This window comes from Thalassophryne amazonica, chromosome 3 (assembly GCF_902500255.1).
Source record: "Thalassophryne amazonica chromosome 3, fThaAma1.1, whole genome shotgun sequence".
In the NCBI taxonomy this organism is placed as follows: domain Eukaryota; kingdom Metazoa; phylum Chordata; class Actinopteri; order Batrachoidiformes; family Batrachoididae; genus Thalassophryne; species Thalassophryne amazonica.
In genome coordinates, this window is record NC_047105.1 from 106,883,937 (window position 1) to 106,901,769 (window position 17,833).

The 17,833-nt window shown below is 40.2% G+C and overlaps 1 long non-coding RNA gene across 1 annotated transcript; it reads right to left on the reverse strand.

Moving 5' to 3' along the window:
* Window positions 1-3,303: 3,303 nt before the first annotated feature.
* Window positions 3,304-13,027, reverse strand: LOC117507990. Its single transcript, XR_004559928.1, has 3 exons — window positions 12,780-13,027; window positions 8,013-8,018; window positions 3,304-3,314 (listed from the first exon to the last, which is right to left on the reverse strand). It is a non-coding gene; the product is annotated as an uncharacterized LOC117507990 (long non-coding RNA).
* Between the last annotated feature and the right edge of the window lie 4,806 nt (window positions 13,028-17,833).

A 17,833-nucleotide genomic window follows, 5' to 3' on the forward strand; every position in this document is an offset into this window, starting at 1 on the left:
AACATTGCTAATTACATTTTGGACTCACACACCTTTCTAGCAGGGGGCACTAAATCATCTTTATATTAAAAGCGTGAGTGCCTGATTTTATTTAGTAAGTTCAATGTAAGTTCATATAATTGTAAATACATTAAAAATGCGTTGAAAAGTAACAATAAAATAAATTATAATAATGATAATAATAAGAGCATGTATATGATAACAACAACCTAAACAATTCATAAATACGTTAAGACAGTAACGTAACATAAAAAATTACGTACATAATTAACAGGAAATAAAACGGTTGAGTTCTTCTTCTAATAATTGTTGACGTGTAAGGTTCTAAAAACATTCAGGACTGACACGCCATTCCAGCTCATTGCTTAATTTATTACTACCCTTGAAAAATGTCAGCTACCTATTTTATAACAACTAATTAATCTAGAGCCTGTGGATCCCCACGGGAAATGCGCTAGTTTTATTTATTTATTTGTCAGAATAATTTAAGGTGTTGTTTGAAAAATCTATAGTCAAATGTTTGGAGTTACAGAGTAAAATCAGCCCAAATGGTGACAAAGGTTTTATTTTGTGCATGAGGTCAAAAATTAAGTATTCAGTTGAATATAGGTTGAATAGGATTTGCAAATCATTGTATTCTGTTTTTATTTACATTTTACACAACGTCCCAACTTCATTGGAATTGGGGTTGTAGTTTGCATCATGTGTTATGCATAATTATCACATTACGTGGTAACACATAATAGATTCTAAAGGAACGTTGACCTCATTTGCCCATTACTTTGTACAACAAGCATTCAAAATAGTCAAAACTTTTCTGTCTGTAATCCGATTAGCTCAACTAATAATGACCCAGTTTTCAGCTGAGCCTGTCAGGAACAAAGAGCAGTGGAGGTCACTGCTCTGTGGTCTTGGCCTACAATGTGTCCTTTTATCTATTTTTCCAAATGTCTTTCCAGGCTGCTGCTCATTGTTGACAGCTGACCTGCAGACCTGTGGGTGATGCTGAGCTCTGCTGACTGTGTGCCAAGCAGCAGCTTTGCACTCGCTTCCTGCAACCCACAAAGCAATGCTGCTGCACCTGCAGTGATCCATATTTTCCACTTCTTCGATCAAAACATCATCACACAGCGTGATCCAAGAGCCATGGCTGCAGTATTACCATCACTGGTTCTGCCATTATTCACCAGGATGCACTGTTATTTATCTTCTACACTCTACGTAGTCTCTCTTTTTCCTGATTGTCTTCACCTTTTCTACACAAATGCTGTCTATCTCTTAATCAGCCAATTTTCAGCCAATAATTTTTACCCAAGGCCAAAATATGGCCATCGGGTATTGCAAAGGCCTTGCGTCCGTCTGTCCATCCGTCTGTCCGTCCATCTGTCTGTGCTCAGCATAATTCCAGTCCTATTACTGCCTAGGTCTTCAAACTCACAGGGAACATTCTTGGAACATGGACCTTGGGCAAATTCAAAGATGGCTCCCCTTGACTTATTTTAAGAGGTCAAAAGGTCACATTTTATTTCCTGTTTTTATTACCTCGGCCACGGAGGTTATGTTTTCGGTCACATTTGTTTGTCTGTCTGTCTGTTTGTCTGTTTGTCAGCAGGATAACTCAAAAAGTTTTGAACGGATTTTGATGAAATTTTGTGGAGTGGTTGGAAATGACAAGAGGAACAAGTGATTAAATTTTAGTGGTGATCCAGATCAGGATCTGAATCCAGGAATTTTTTAAAGGATTCTTCACCATTGCGGGATAGGGGGAATTTTGACATTCTAGTTTCTAACTCCACAAAAACAAGGCAGAAAGGCTTGAAAAAAATGAAGGTGTAACATAGTCAAATGTTCTATCAAACAACAACGTTTGGTGATGATCGGATCCGGATTCCGGATCTGGTGATCCAGAATATGCAAAAATATAGGGAAAATAGAAAATGTGTCAGTGTGAGGTGACAAATGAAGCTAGAGATGCACAACTAACACCAAATTGCAGCTGAATCTGTACTGATTCAGTAAGGTGTCATCAGATTTGATGTAGCTTCAAATGTTATGGAGCTAGATCCAGAAGAAAACCACCATTACCGAAAAATCATTTTTATACAATAACGTTTGAACTAATAAAGACATAAAAGTGATTCCAAGTTCTAGTGGTATGTTTTCATGGTCAAGGATGTCAAAAATAAAGGAAAGAAAAGTGTATGTACCATAGTTTTGGTTGTAACACTGAATTGTTGAATAGATCACTGTGCCAAGGAGGGAATCTCTTTAGGGTCAGTGACCCTATGGTCTTGTTTAGAGAAGTGTTTCATAAATGTTAAAAAAAAAAAAAAATCATATATTTGCAGTTTAGTTGAATAATAAATTCAATTTTTTCTCTTATTTGTTTTTGTCTATAAGCACATGCAATATCAATATCAGTGCTCAGATGACAGTAGCTTCTGGGAAAGGTGCAAGTTGCAATAAACTGTGATGCCAAGCGCTAAGGATACATGCTATCCAGATTAAACTTTTTTTTACTACTGAGCAAACATCATTGTTAGACTTTTTTAGGTTCAATGATTCCACGGCCTGTAGATGTTATGGCGTCAGTGACCCCATGGCCTTGGCGGAGCTTCTAGTTTTATTTTATTTTAGCATTGTGTTACATTTTCTGTCTGTCACAGCTCCTGCACAGTAAAATCACCAGTGTAAAACTAACACTGACAGTGTTAAATTAACACCACCAGTCTACATATGGTCCCACTCTGGTCAGAGTGGGACCATATGTTCATTGTCAGTGTTAAATTATGTTATATCTATGTAACAGATTAGTTACAGTCAAGAGGCACCGAACGATCTACGGGGAATCCCCAGCACTAATTAGGTTCACGTATTTCCGTGATTAAACACCTGACCTTGAATAGGGGCCTGCCTCATTTAATGACTGGGTCCAAACCTCGGCTGAAAAAAACGAAGCACCTACCTTAAATAAGCACCGGGCATTATGTGCATTAAAAATATTACATTTGGTCAATTCATTCTTTTTTCTAAGTCTGCTGTGGAGTGGTACCTTAAAATCAGTGGTGGGCACAGATAGACAAAAAATTAACTTCGATAACAGATAATCAGATAACTGAAATGTTAGCTTCGATAAAGATAAAACAATAAACCACCCAAAAATGTATCGGAAGTTACAGATAACCAATAAATTCCAATATTGTCTCTGGTACATTTGCAACTATTAGTAAAACAAATTTAAGTTTTAATGCCACAATAACTTCTACTAATATTAAAAGTAACCACAGACCCACACACTGAGACCACACTTTTGTCTTTGAACATTCTGCCTCTGCTGGAAGCTCTTGTTTACTACAGAGCTCCCAACACAGAGGCACCCTGAGAGCAGCCCTAAAGCCAGCTCTCTATCAATTAGAGAGCATTGTAGCATTAGCATTGTAGCAAATGTAGCATTATCTGCTACATTTAAAATGCGTGGAATTTAACAAACGCAAATACAATAACAATGTCTATAAACCCAGAGAATATATTCAAGAGAGTTTTAGGCACTAGAGTTTAATGCTGTTGTCCGTGGAGCCTGAACAGAGTGTCTGAAATGCATTTGTCCTGTCGTGAATGTGAGATGACATCATCCTACCCATAATGCACTGCTGGGCTCAGCATGTGCTCACAAAACCTTAAAAATTAGCACATTACTTTAAAACTAAAACATATATCTGATATTTTCACTTTATAAAACTTCAGACATCAAATCAAATCAAATCAATTTTATTTATATAGAACCAAATCACAACAAACAGTTGCCCCAAGGCGCTTTATATAGTAAGGCAAGGCCATACAATAATTACGGAAAAACCCCAAGGGTCAAAACGACCCCCTGTGAGCAAGCACTTGGCGACAGTGGGAAGGAAAAACTCCCTTTTAACAGGAAGAAACCTCCAGCAGAACCAGGCTCAGGGAGGGGCAGTCTTCTGCTGGGACTGGTTGGGGCTGAGGGAGAGAACCAGGAAAAAGACATGCTGTGGAGGGGAGCAGAGATCAATCACTAATGATTAAATGCAGAGTGGCGCATACAGAGCAAAAAGAGAAAGAAACACTCAGTGCATCATGGAAACCCCCCAGCAGTCTAAGTCTATAGCAGCATAACTAAGGGATGGTTCAGGGTCACCTGATCCAGCCCTAACTATAAGCTTTAGCAAAAGGAAAGCTTTAAGCCTAATCTTAAAAGTAGAGAGGGTGTCTGTCTCCCTGATCCGAATTGGGAGCTGGTTCCACAGGAGAGGAGCCTGAAAGCTGAAGGCTCTGCCTCCCATTCTACTCTTACAAACCCTAGGAACTACAATTAAGCCTACAGTCTGAGAGCGAAGCGCTCTAACATGACAGACATGACAGTAATTTTAAATAACTTGTCCAAAATTAGTTTGGTAAAATTTGAACCATAAGTTAAAAATGTATGCCTCTGGATGACTTAGGTGATATTGCCAGCATATCAATATGGTGTTAAAGGAAATGTTTTTTTTTGTTTTTTTTTACCACTTCTCCTTTTTTTGCAGAGCATAGAGATGCCTTTCATAGAAGCAGCTCTCTCCTGTTTGCAGAGGTTATAACTGTACATATGTTATGAAACTTTTAACAGGTAGATACTAAACTGATTTCAAATTTTAGAAATGCTTCTCGTTGTTAAGCTTTGTTTATCGGTCTAAAACTTATCGGACAAAAGTTAATCGGAAGATAATTGGTCCGATAATGGTTTTTAAAGTTATCTTAAAAGATAATCCGATAATGAAAACATTATCTTCGAAAATTATCTGTTAACGGATTATCGGAACTGTGCCCACCACTGCTTAAAATCCTAAAGCCTGATTTATTCTTCTACAACTCCATAACTCCATGACCATGCAATGATTTTGACATGCGCGTGATCCTTTTAAAGTTCTCCATCGTGTTGGTGAGTGTATTAATGCAATTTACCACAGGAACAGTGGCTTTTTCTGGATCAATTTATCCCTCAATGAGCTCCAGTTCTTTATGCAATCATCAACCTCCAAACCAATGGTGGGGTTTCCCTGCATGAGTTGAAGGTCATTGGCGCATCTTTTTCTGACTCTGTGTAGTTAGTCATATTTGTGGTCTTTTCTGACAGACATACTTGATCCATAATCAAAATGTAATTGGCGGGCACACTGCAAAAAATATTAAAATATGATGGGAGAAGAAGGAGTGAAAATGTAAAACTAACTAATCACAGCCCTTGTGATCTCTGTCATTAAAGCAGGTGCATGTCAGGCTCCAGAGAGAGTTCGCAGCCACACAGAGGGCTCTGATCTTTGGCTTGCCACATCCAGGGAAATGTGTGAAACAACACCATATTACAGTGCAGACAACAAGCAGCATTTTGGAGACAGTTTGGGTTTGGGATACTTTGAGTTTGTGTTGAGTCTCAAACATGTGTTGTTTGCAGTGTGGTGCACCACTAATCAAAGACTCACTTCATGCTGCGTAGCCTAAAAAAGATGTCTTAAAGAACACACGTGGGCACTGTGACTATGCCAGGCTTGACGGAAAGGGCATACACGCCTGATTTCTGACTTCTAACTGTGTAGTCAGCACCTGATTTTCCAACTTCTTTCCTTGCTGGGAAGCGAAGCAGACTCAAGGTCTATCGATTTCTCTCTCTCCACAGTTGTATTTGGGTTCTTGCTAAGTCAATTTATCCTAAGAAAACTAATTTATACAAGTCATTACGCATATTTGCTGCTGCAGTTCTCCCTTTGGTATGTCTTTTCTACACCAAACCCCAGGTCCTTAGAGAGTTCAGCTGCTCTCAGTTCCTACAAAGCCTCCAGACTTACTTTTGCTTTTCATTTTCTGTCAGTTCTACCCTCCGCTCTCTGTTGCCCCGTCTTTCTGTGAGTAAATGAATTCCCCCCTGATGGTAAGGGATGTGATGTGAGAGCAGCAACCGGGGCACTTTAATCTCTGAGATCCATCGTAGAGGTTTCTGCCCCGCCTCATCACTTTCTGTTCAAAATGCTGAACTTCCCCACCAATATGATGAGGACTACAACACAGCCACTCCCTTTCTTCTCTCATTCTATCCTGCACCCTCCTGTTCCCTTCATATCATTGCATTTTTAAAATAAAGAACACATAAGACTGAATATCTGTGACTCTGTAGGGAGCAATAAGTGGAGATCTCAAATGCATAAAGGACTGCTCACACGCACATCATGTGCAACCATGCACATTTCAACTGGATATAGAACAGTAAAAGCAATTACACATCAGATTATTACAGAGCACAAAACAGTGTTCTGGTGTCATTTTGAAAAATGACACCAGTGTGAACCAGGAATACGAGGTAACACAAATGCAGCATGCAAATAAAACCCCATGAGCTGTGAAATTATGTTTTCAGACATCTGCACATCTAAATGAGACAGATAGAGAAAACCATTTATGATGAAGTTACCACAATTCACATGTGCATGCACTTGTGTACTGAAGTTTATGTTGGCCATCAGGATGCATATTCACAGAAGATGAGATCTGTAATGGGTAGATAGATACAGTTTACAGTCTCTAGAAAATAATGTATTCTCCCTCTTCAACGTTCTTACATTTTACTTTCATATATATTCTACATCACGTTGTTAACTTGACTTTATAACTGCCGTAGAGTGTTTTCCTTGCTGGCAGAGTGGTTGATACCTGTTGTCTCGAGTTGTAATCTGCAGGGTTTTTTCAAGTGTTTGGCTCTATTACAGACACTCAAAGTCAATCCGTGTTTGCTGAGTGGTTCCAATGATATTTACTATTGATAATTGGGTCACATTTCACAAATTTTGGGAAAATAAACAAAAGGCCACCTGGTGGCAAACACTGGAAGTACAGCTGCGGTGTGAGTCGTGCAGCAGGTGCATGTCAGGATTCATGGAAGGTTCGCAGCCATGCAGAGGGGCTCTGATTTAAAGCAGTTGTCTTTGGTGCATCACTCCGTGTTGTGATGATTTACAGACTTTTCTGCCAAACGGATTTGATCCATGATCGAAATGTAATCAGCGTGCGGACTGCAAAAACCTTTAAAATATGAGGGGACAGTGAAATTGGAAAAGTGACAAATCACAGCCTTTGTGTATAGCAGCCATGTTCCATAAATACACCACATTCAGTCATGTATCACCAAATATCCATAGTTTTATTAGTTATTGGTGCGCTTTTTTTGCACCACTGACAGACGAATAGCGGAAAGCGTCAAGACCCTCTGCAAGGCCGCTGAGTCTGTAAAACTGAGATATTCATCGAGCTGTTTAATTGTGATGACAATGATTTCAATAAAATGAATAAATAAATTGCATATTGTGCGGTAAAAAGCAGCAGCTGCAGGCGGGCGAACATCACTGTTATCTCCATTCGGTCCTTCGCTGATCTGACGCAGACTGAGTGAACAGCTAAGAATGTGTGTGCGTGCTCCGGAGGACAGCAGCAGGTAGAGGCTTCTGTGCTTCCCTCATTCAAATGCTTCAAGCGAAACAATTTTCTCCATGGTTTGCAAGATTTTAACAGAAAACAGACTCAGCCAATGACACTGTGGGTGCTCTTCTTAGCTGCACTTGTACCTCCCAACACCTGTTTTTGCACTCTCCCACTCCATTATGTTTTATTTATTTAACACTGAATTGTGGCGCTTTTTGCCATAATTAAAGACAGCGCATGTGTCAAAATACACGTTTGTCATACCACAATGGAGCCCTTAAAAAGCAGCGCAAAAAACAGCAATTAGATGCACAAAACACTTGTAAAATACACACGTCTGTGCACATCACAATGTGCATAAAAAACTGCATTTGTCTAGTATAATAATTCTCCATCCTTCATTTTGTGGTAGCCACTGAAGTTGAAGTGTCTGTGCTGTGGAATGGTGGCTGGGAAGTGCAAATCAATCAGTCGTAAAAACTGAAAGTAAAAGAGCAAAAAGACCTTACTTTGTTTGACAAGACTTGTCAATGTACCACTTACTTTTCATTTATATGTCTGTCTGTCTGTCTGTTTGTTTATTTGTTTGTTGATCTTAAATTTGATGTATTTTTCATCTGATTGACTTGAAGTTTGGTGAAAGCGTACACAGTGGTATTGCCTATAAGCCTATGTTTTTGTTCCAGTGGTTCCAATGATATTTACCATTGATAATTGAATAAAACTTCACAAATTTGGGGGAAAATAAACGAAAGTCCACCTGGTAGCAAAACCTGGAAGTACAGCTTTACACCCACCCACCCCCCCCCCACCCCCCAAAAAATGAGACATCCTCCGTTCTTTATGAAACATTGATCTTGACGTGTAGCCAGCTGAAGAGCTCAGCTCAGATTCTATGGGGTTGTGTCATTGTTGTGTCATTAATATCTGAAAGGAAATGCTTTTGACAAAAATGACAGATTTTGTTTATTTCTATTTCTGTCTGGAGATCAAGGATCCATCATGTACATCAAGGATCCAGTGACCATGTACAGATTTTATTGATTTTTATTAATGCCCAGAAATCAAAGATCCAGTGACCAATTTCGTATTACTTTACTTTAAGACTCAATAAAATGTTGCTGACACAGAAAACCTGTAAAGCCTACTTTTAGGATTGATAAGGGAATCGATAAAGAATCGGATCGATACGCAGAATCGATAATGGCACTGATATCGATAAAATCTTATCAATACCCATCATTCATCTTATTGCACCAAATCGCATCATATCACATTGTGAGTACCAGTCAGTATCTGGTGTGACCACCATTTGCCTCATGCAGTGCAACACATCTCCTTCGCATAGAGTTGATCAGGTTGTCAATTGTGGCCTGTGGAATGTTGGTCCACTCCTCTTCAATGGCTGTGCGAAGTTGCTGGATATTGGCAGGAACTGGTACACGCTGTCGTATACGCCGGTCCAGAGCATCCCAAACATGCTCAATGGGTGACATGTCCGGTGAGTATGCCGGCCATGCAAGAACTGGGACATTTTCAGCTTCCAAGAATTGTGTACAGATCCTTGCAACATGGGGCCGTGCATTATCCTGCTGCAACATGAGGTGATGTTCTTGGATGTATGGCACAACAATGGGCCTCAGGATCTCGTCACGGTATCTCTGTGCATTCAAAATGCCATCAATAAAATGCACCTGTGTTCTTCATCCATAACAGACGCCTGCCCATAACATAACCCCACCGCCACCATGGGCCACTCGATCCACAACATTGACATCAGAAAACCGCTCACCCACACGACGCCACACACGCTGTCTGCCATCTGCCCTGGACAGTGTGAACCGGGATTCATCCGTGAAGAGAACACCTCTCCAACGTGCCAAACGCCAGCGAATGTGAGCATTTGCCCACTCAAGTCGGTTACGACGACAAACTGGAGTCAGGTCGAGACCCCGATGAGGACGACGAGCATGTAGATGAGCTTCCCTGAGACGGTTTCTGACAGTTTGTCCAGAAATTCTTTGGTTATGCAAACCGATTGTTTCAGCAGCTGTCCAAGTGGCTGGTCTCAGACGATCTTGGAGGTGAACATGCTGGATGTGGAGGTCCTGGGCTGGTGTGGTTACACATGGTCTGCGGTTGTGAGGCTGGTTGGATGTACTGCCAAATTCTCTGAAACGCCTTTGGAGATGGCTTATGGTAGAGAAATGAACATTCAATACATGAGCAACAGCTCTGGTTGACATTCCTGCTGTCAGCATGCCAATTGCACGCTCCCTCAAATCTTGCAACATCTGTGGCATTGTGCTGTGTGATAAAACTGCACCTTTCAGAGTGGCCTTTTATTGTGGGCAGTCTAAGGCACACCTGTGCACTAATCATGGTGTCTAATCAGCATCTTGATATGGCACACCTGTGAGGTGGGATGGTGTATAATAAAAATGTTATTGTGCTGTTTTGCACCTGTCTTAACGTAACCCTGAGAATGTATTTGTTGTTTAATTTTGTTTTAGCACTCTGGGGTCAGTCTGAACTGGGAGCGAAGAGCTGGATGTACTTGTTATTATTACACTGATAGCACGACTTTGTTTTCGTAGCCACTAACGACTGGGAGTGAAGCATGCTGGGATCATTCTGAACTGGGAGTGAAGAACTGCTTTTATTATATCTTTGAAATAACTTTCAGATGCCTGTTGATTAAAGAAATTATGTGCGCCAGGGAGGTTGAGTTGGCCACTCACCCTCCCTTCGCGGACACACTAGAAAAGAGGGAGTAGAACCATGCTTCAACAGAGTCTGCTGCGGGTTAACGTACGAACGCCCAGCCGGTTGACAGGCGCACTCTGCTGAAGGTGTTGGCTCTCCACCTTAAAGGCGTCACGGTAAGAGAAAAAATGCGCTGCAACCACTTGTGTTTGATGTAACTGCTTTTGTGGGGAATAAATATACGCCTTTTTATTCTAGCAAAATGCAGTCTGTGTGATCATTTCTGTGTGCCGATCCAAAACCAAAAGTGTTGCGTTTATATTTTTGTTGAGTGTATATTGAAAAGTCATGTTAGAAAAAGAGTAAAAAATTCTCAAAGTTCTTTCAAAATTAAATGTAGTATAATTAGCCAGGTGCTTGTTTTTTTCTCAAAAATAGTTGCATAGTGGTCCTACCGAGTTATATTGCAGACATTTGTTTTAAAAAATGACCTCCAAAAGAAGATGTTAACAGTGTTAAAAAAAAAAACAGTAAGTTCTGGTGTACAAATGAGTAAGTTTCATGACGTACACTGATAAGGGTTAATTATCACAGGAGACAAACAAGCACAGTATGACACTTTTAAACTGCTGCTAGAACATGGAGGATATATAAAATAAATTAAAAATAAAATCACTTCAACCCTCACTCATTCTAAACCCACTTCTTATGTCAGATCATCAGTCTATTTCAGTACCAACACCGGAAATGAAGCAGATATCCGTGAAGTAACCTGATGACATGTTAAGTAAACAAAGACATTTTGGTTTTACATGTTTTACTCCACTGGAGGGTAAAATCAAATTGTCTGAAACAGAATAACTTAAAGGAGAAAGACTTACTTCCCCTCAAAAGGCTTCAAACAGTGCAGTTTGAATGGCTATCACTTGAAGCTGCTATTCGTGGAGTCCCAGGGTAAGATTTTTCATTTCATCATTTCTGTTTGTTTCCATTCCAGATGACAAGCGTGCAAATAAGATAAGTACAAACTGGCATTCAAAGCTTTCATTCATGCAGAGAAGAAGGGGACAAAAATGTGTATCACCCTTGTGCACCTCCTTAAAGGCAAGCTGGAAGGTGAGCTTATTGCTCTTAGCACACTTTGTAAGAAAGGTGCTATCATGCTGCCAACCACGCCCCCCTTTGCTCTTTTGCACAGCAAGAAAGTTCTAATGAGAGGCTGTAACCACTGATGTGATTTCCTGGCGGATGTGGATGAGAGCAGAGAGCTGGCTCTCAGGGAGAGGAAGCCTGGCCTTTTGCTTGAGATCACTCTGACTCAGCATCAAAGCAGCCTGAAGAATACTTTTGGGGGCTTCTTTTTTTTTTTTTTTTAAATTGATACATTTAGAGTTGTAGTGGGTGGAGAGGAGCGGTAACTCCTAAAGTGCCCAATTAGAAAGTATTCTTAAAGCTGAAATGGAACAATGTCCAAATCATGTAAAATACTAAAAAAAAAAAAAAAAAATCAGTTTGAACATAAATCACCAGGTTGCATGGTGATGTAACATTAAACACAACTATAGATGAGAGCGGGAGAGAGGGAACGAAGGAAACAGTCCTGTTTTTATTTATACACTCACAGTCACTGTGCTGCCAACGACAGACATGAGTAACTTTCTCTACTGCACACAGAAATAACTCTCACACTAGACCAAGAATTGCATGAATGCCACACAAATTGATATTCAAAACGACATTCATGGAATTCGTGCTGCATTTGAACTGTAATCATATGCCTCATACAGCATTCCTACAGCAATCAGCACATTCGTTGTGTCACTCGTGCTGGAAAACATCCAAACAGCGGTGGAGTCAGTCGCACCACATTTATACTGCCGTAGGACTGGACATTCGACCGTCATTTGTGCAGTTCAACCTGCACTCGAACTGCATTCAAGCTGCATTTGAATTCTTCGGACAGCATTTGTGAGACACTTAGGAAAATACGCCAAATTGGCACGGCCAGCACAAATGTAGAGAACGGGCACACTACTGTCATGCTGCATTTGGACTGGGAAATATTCATATGGTGGTCGCACTGCTAGCTCAAATGGTATTCCAACTGACATATGAACTAGCATCCAAATTGGCAAACCACCAGCATTCGGAGCAGTCTGATCGAGTCCTGATTGTGCCCCTGATAAGCAGGACCCACAATAAATATTGTGATGTGGAAAGTCTGTGTCACACAATTATCATATGTACTAGACATGAACATTGCACAATCACACCAAATACACCGCATGTCACAGTGAGACAGCACGTCTCCGTGACGCATTGATGGTCACTGCGGCTGTCTGGACTGGGTCTAACAGCTATGATAACATGATAATACAGATGAATCCTCTGACACATGAGGTGGACTGACAATGGATGGGTGATTCCATGCTCATTCCGGATGTTATGCCGCGATCACAGACACTACTTCAGCATGTCTCCATGATGCTTTGACGCACACTGCAGCCATCTGGACAGGGTCTAACAGCCATGATAACATAATAATACAGATGAATCCTCTGACACATGAAATGGACTGATAACGGATGTGTGATTACTAAGGGTGTAACGGTACATGTATTTGTATTGAACCGTTTCGGTACGGGACATTCGGTTCGGTACAGGGCTTGTTCACGGGTGAGTTCATGTTGCATGTGTTTACATTCAGTTTTGCCAACTTAGTGACTTTTTCGCTAAATCTGATGACTTTCCAAACCCTCTTGAGGACTTATTTTCTCAAAAGCGACTAGCGACAAATCTAGCTACTTTTCCTGGCGTTACCGGAGACTTTTCTGATGTTTGGTGACTGAAAGTGAAAGTCTCTGTTTTCACCGAGTGGCAGCGGGTCTTCCCCTCCTCCTCCACTGACCGCAGCAGCCTGTCTGTAAAACACTGAGCGGAGGGATATCTACAATCCTCCTCACTCAGACTCGTTCAGCCTGCTGACCTCGTTTGCTGCTCTGTGATTAAATAGTCCCCAGACTTTGAGAAGCCCTGGCCTTGAGAAGTTATTTTATTTTAATAAGTAATGGCCAATTTTACTGGCAAAATAAATAAACAAACCAAGAATCAAGTTTATTTGTGGTTCTAAATATTTCTAAGGTGGTTTTACTAATTTTTTTGCCTCTCCCACAATGTTTTTGTTTTCAAAACTTTTCTTAAAAAATAAGATTAAACGTACAGTAATAGAAAATAAAATAAATAAAATAAATTGTACAAAAGTAAAGGGATTCTTTAACATTAATTCACTTTTTAAAAATTCCTTATAGAGTGTGACAGTTTTGGACAAGTTAATTTTTCTGGCAAAAATGTGAAGGTTGAATAAAATTGAACAGGGCTTCATGCGGGAACCGTTGTGCTGCTCTTTACTTGTGGAAAGGTTTTGTCAAAAGCTGTTTACTATGAATGTATTTTTTATAATACTTCATACATTTGTCGTTTATTTGAGAGCATTTTATTTAACTTATTACCAGGCAGCACTTTGCAGTTATTTTATTTTCCTGTTTGTATAATGTTACAATAAATTGTTGGTTTAAACAACAAGCAAATTTAGGTTTTGCATTTTGTTCCCAGACTGTACTGAAAATGAACTGTGACCTCAGAACTGTGGTACGTACTGAACCGTAATTTTTGTTTATCGTTACACCCCTAGTGATTACATGCTCATTCTGTACATTATACCACAATCACAGACACTGAGTCAGGGAGTCTGCGCCCTAAAGCTGATAATAATCCTCTTCCCCTGTCGAGTTTCTCTGTTCAATGCCACAGGTGGGTTAAGAACACTATTTAAAGTGGATATGACACTTAAAGACAACATAGTCTTATTACAACCCCTGGCAAAAAATTATGGAATCACCGGCCTCACAGGATGTTCATTCAGTTGTTTAATTTTGTAGAAAAAAAGCAGATCACAGACATGACACAAAACTAAAGTCATTTCAAATGGCAACTTTCTGGCTTTAAGAAACACTATAAGAAATCAGGAAAAAAAAAAAATTGTGGCAGTCAGTAATGGTTACTTTTTTAGACCAAGCAGAAGGAAAAAAAATATGGACTCACTCAATTCTGAGGAAAAAAATTATGAAATCACCCTGTAAATTTTCATCCCCCAAACTAACACCTGCATCAAATCAGATCTGCTCATTAGTCTGCATCTAAAAAGGAGTGATCACACTTTGGAGAGCTGTTGCACCAAGTGGACTGACATGAATCATGGCTCCAACACGAGAGGTGTCAATTGAAACAAAGGAGAGGATTATCAAACTCTTAAAAGAGGGTAAATCATCACGCAATGTTGCAAAAGATGTTGGTTGTTCACAGTCAGCTGTGTCTAATCTCTGGACCAAATACAAACAACATGGGAAGGTCGTTAAAGGCAAACATACTGGTAGACCAAGGAAGACATCAAAGCGTCAAGACAGAAAACTTAAAGCAGTATGTCTCAAAAATCGAAAATGCACAACAAAACAAATGAGGAATGAATGGGAGGAAACTGGAGGAAACTGGAGTCAACGTCTGTGACCGAACCGTAAGAAACCGCCTAAAGGAAATGGGATTTACATACAGAAAAGCTAAACGAAAGCCATCATTAACACCTAAACAGAACAAAACAAGGTTACAATGGGCTAAGGAAAAGCAATCGTGGACTGTGGATGACTAGATGAAAGTCATATTCAGTGATGAATCTCGAATCTGCATTGGGCAAGGTGATGATGCTGGAACTTTTGTTTGATGCCGTTCCAATGAGATTTATAAAGATGACTCCCTGAAGAGAACATGTAAATTTCCACAGTCATTGATGATATTGGGCTGCATGTCAGGTAAAGGCACTGGGGAGATGGCTGTCATTACATCATCAATAAATGCACAAGTTTACGTTGATATTTTGGACACTTTTCTTATCCCATCAATTGAAAGGATGTTTGGGGATGATGAAATCATTTTTCAAGATGATAATGCATCTTGCCATAGAGCAAAAACTGTGAAAACATTCCTTGCAAAAAGACACATAGGGTCAATGTCATGGCCTGCAAATAGTCCGGATCTTAATCCAACTGAAAATCTTTGGTGGAAGTTGAAGAAAATGGTCCATGACAAGGCTCCAACCTGCAAAGCTGATCTGGCAACAGCAATCAGAGAAAGTTGGAGCCAGATTGATGAAGAGTACTGTTTGTCACTCATTAAGTCCATGCCTCAGAGACTGCAAGCTGTTATAAAAGCCAGAGGTGGTGCAACAAAATACTAGTGATGTGTTGGAGTGTTCTTTTGTTTTTCATGATTCCATAATTTTTTCCTCAGAATTGAGTGATTCCATATTTATTTCCCTCTATTTGGTCTAAAAAAGTAACCGTTACTGACTGCCACAGTTTTTTTTTCCTGATTTCTTATAGTGTTTCTTAAAGCCAGAAAGTTGCCATTTGAAATGACTTTAGTTTTGTGTCATGTCTGTCATCTGCTTTTTTTCTTCAAAATTAAACAACTGAATGAACATCCTCCGAGGCCGGTGATTCCATAATTTTGGCAGGGGTTGTACATGTAACGTAATTCGGTCAGTGTAGGAGTTTCGGGAAAATGGACGCAGTTCTCCCGTTATATACAACATTTGAACGTCCCGCCACTGAAAAATCTGCACGCCCCGTGACCAGCTTCCTGCTAAGCACCAAACCTGAAATACATCACTGCCTGTAGACCGTATCGGCTTGCAGGCTTGCCGGCCGTTGTTTACACTTTTTTTAGCGGCAGAAACTTTGATTAAACACAGCTCTCAGAGACTTGTTCGTCGATATGCCTGACCAGTGTGTCGCAGTATATTGCACAAACACAAGGGTGAAAGGTTTTAGTCTTTTCAAGTCCAGGCAGATTGATCGAAAGCCGCGGTGTTGTGTGATGCACGAAATGTCAGGCTGCCGCTTCCTCCGCTCGCACACCTGCATTTGCTCCCGACAGCAGACACTTTCCTCTACCGTCTCCATGTTCTCGCACCGCTCACAGGTACACCTAAAATGTCAACCCCAGATAATATGTTCACAATAATCTTGAAATGGTCAAGGAACTTGTAAAAATATCAGTGCAATACGTAGTAAACACGACAGCGCCATGTTCACTGTTGTTTTCGGCGATGTTTTTCGAAAATTTTGCCATTTATTTCCTATTTATTTATTTATTTTATTATTTATTTTATTTTAGACTATGTTGTCTTATATTTATTTATTTATCTATTTATTTCCTATTCTAAATAATGTAACTAAACATGGATGAATCCAATGCCTGGCACTCGAAAACGGCAAAAACCCAAAGGTAATGACGGTGGTCCGCAAGTAGTAGCTACACTATCGCAGCTCCGGAAAAATAACAAAGGCAGTAAACAGACGCTAGAATCGAAAATGCTATAATTATAGTGTTATAAACAGCAGTAACAAAAATCAAAGCCTCCCTTATCATTCCGTATTCTGCAGCCTTTCAGAATCCATCGTAATTGGCACGTCTCTTACCTCTGCTTTGGCTCCGCCATAAACAGCGTCTGCATTATTTTCGCTGCCAGAATGCTCCTGGTTTAAATGTTCATCCAAAAGATACGGCTCCAATCTGTAGGGTCTAATCACTGCTGCAACATCCTCAGGATCCGAGTCAGTCTCGATTTCCTCACAGAAACAATCCACACTTGAAGAGGAGTCAGAAAAGTTCTTGATTTCGTCACTGTCCATGCTGAGGTCTATCTGTTCCTGTTGTCAATCGAACAGACAAAGACGGGACTCTCCACGCTGTGACATCATGGCATCACGTGACTGCTGATGGAATGCTGCCAGCGCACTTTCCAAGAAACACACTTTTGAGAAGCTGTACAAACTTTATTTCTCAGTGATAATGATTAAAACCACTTTCAACTTACTATACTGTATGTATATTTTTTTATATTTATATCAGTTTTACCTCATTTTTTAGGTGTCATATCCACTTTAATATCTTTAATATGATGCGAGTGCAACACCCAGCAGGGTGTCACGGCGGTCTTCAAAAGAGCTGACCACAGCGCTCATCTTGCCCCCCGGCTTGCTTCCCGCCCAGACCTTGGGTGCCGGCATTATGGGGTTTCATGCTGTGTTGTTTTTAATTCCCTGTCTTTTTTATTTTTTTCTGTTTTTATTTTTTCATGATGGAAGTTTTATGTCCGCATGATGCATGATCTGCATTCTGGGTAGTCAACCTGGATTCGGGTGCTGCTGCACTCCGAATTGCGCAAATCATTCGAGCCGGGTATTTGTACACAGCTGTAAGAATGTCTGTCCCGTACAAATGCAGCTCAAATTCTGTTTGTTTTTCCAATTCATGTAATTCGTACACCATTCGTGCTGTCTCATGTGACATGGCCTTTAGCGTCACCTGGCTAATATGCTTTATTTTCTTAATTATTTTAATGTTTGTTAACAGTTACTTTCACATGCATTAGCTCCACATCTGTCGTCATGAAGAAGTGTCAAAATTTTCAGAAATATGATGATTCCACATCTGAAAAAGGGGTAAGGGGTCTTACTGCAGTAAGGGGTCTTACCTGCAGTGGAAAACTATAGTGGGAGCTGGTGAGACTCGTGGAGAAAGCTGCACAGGGTAA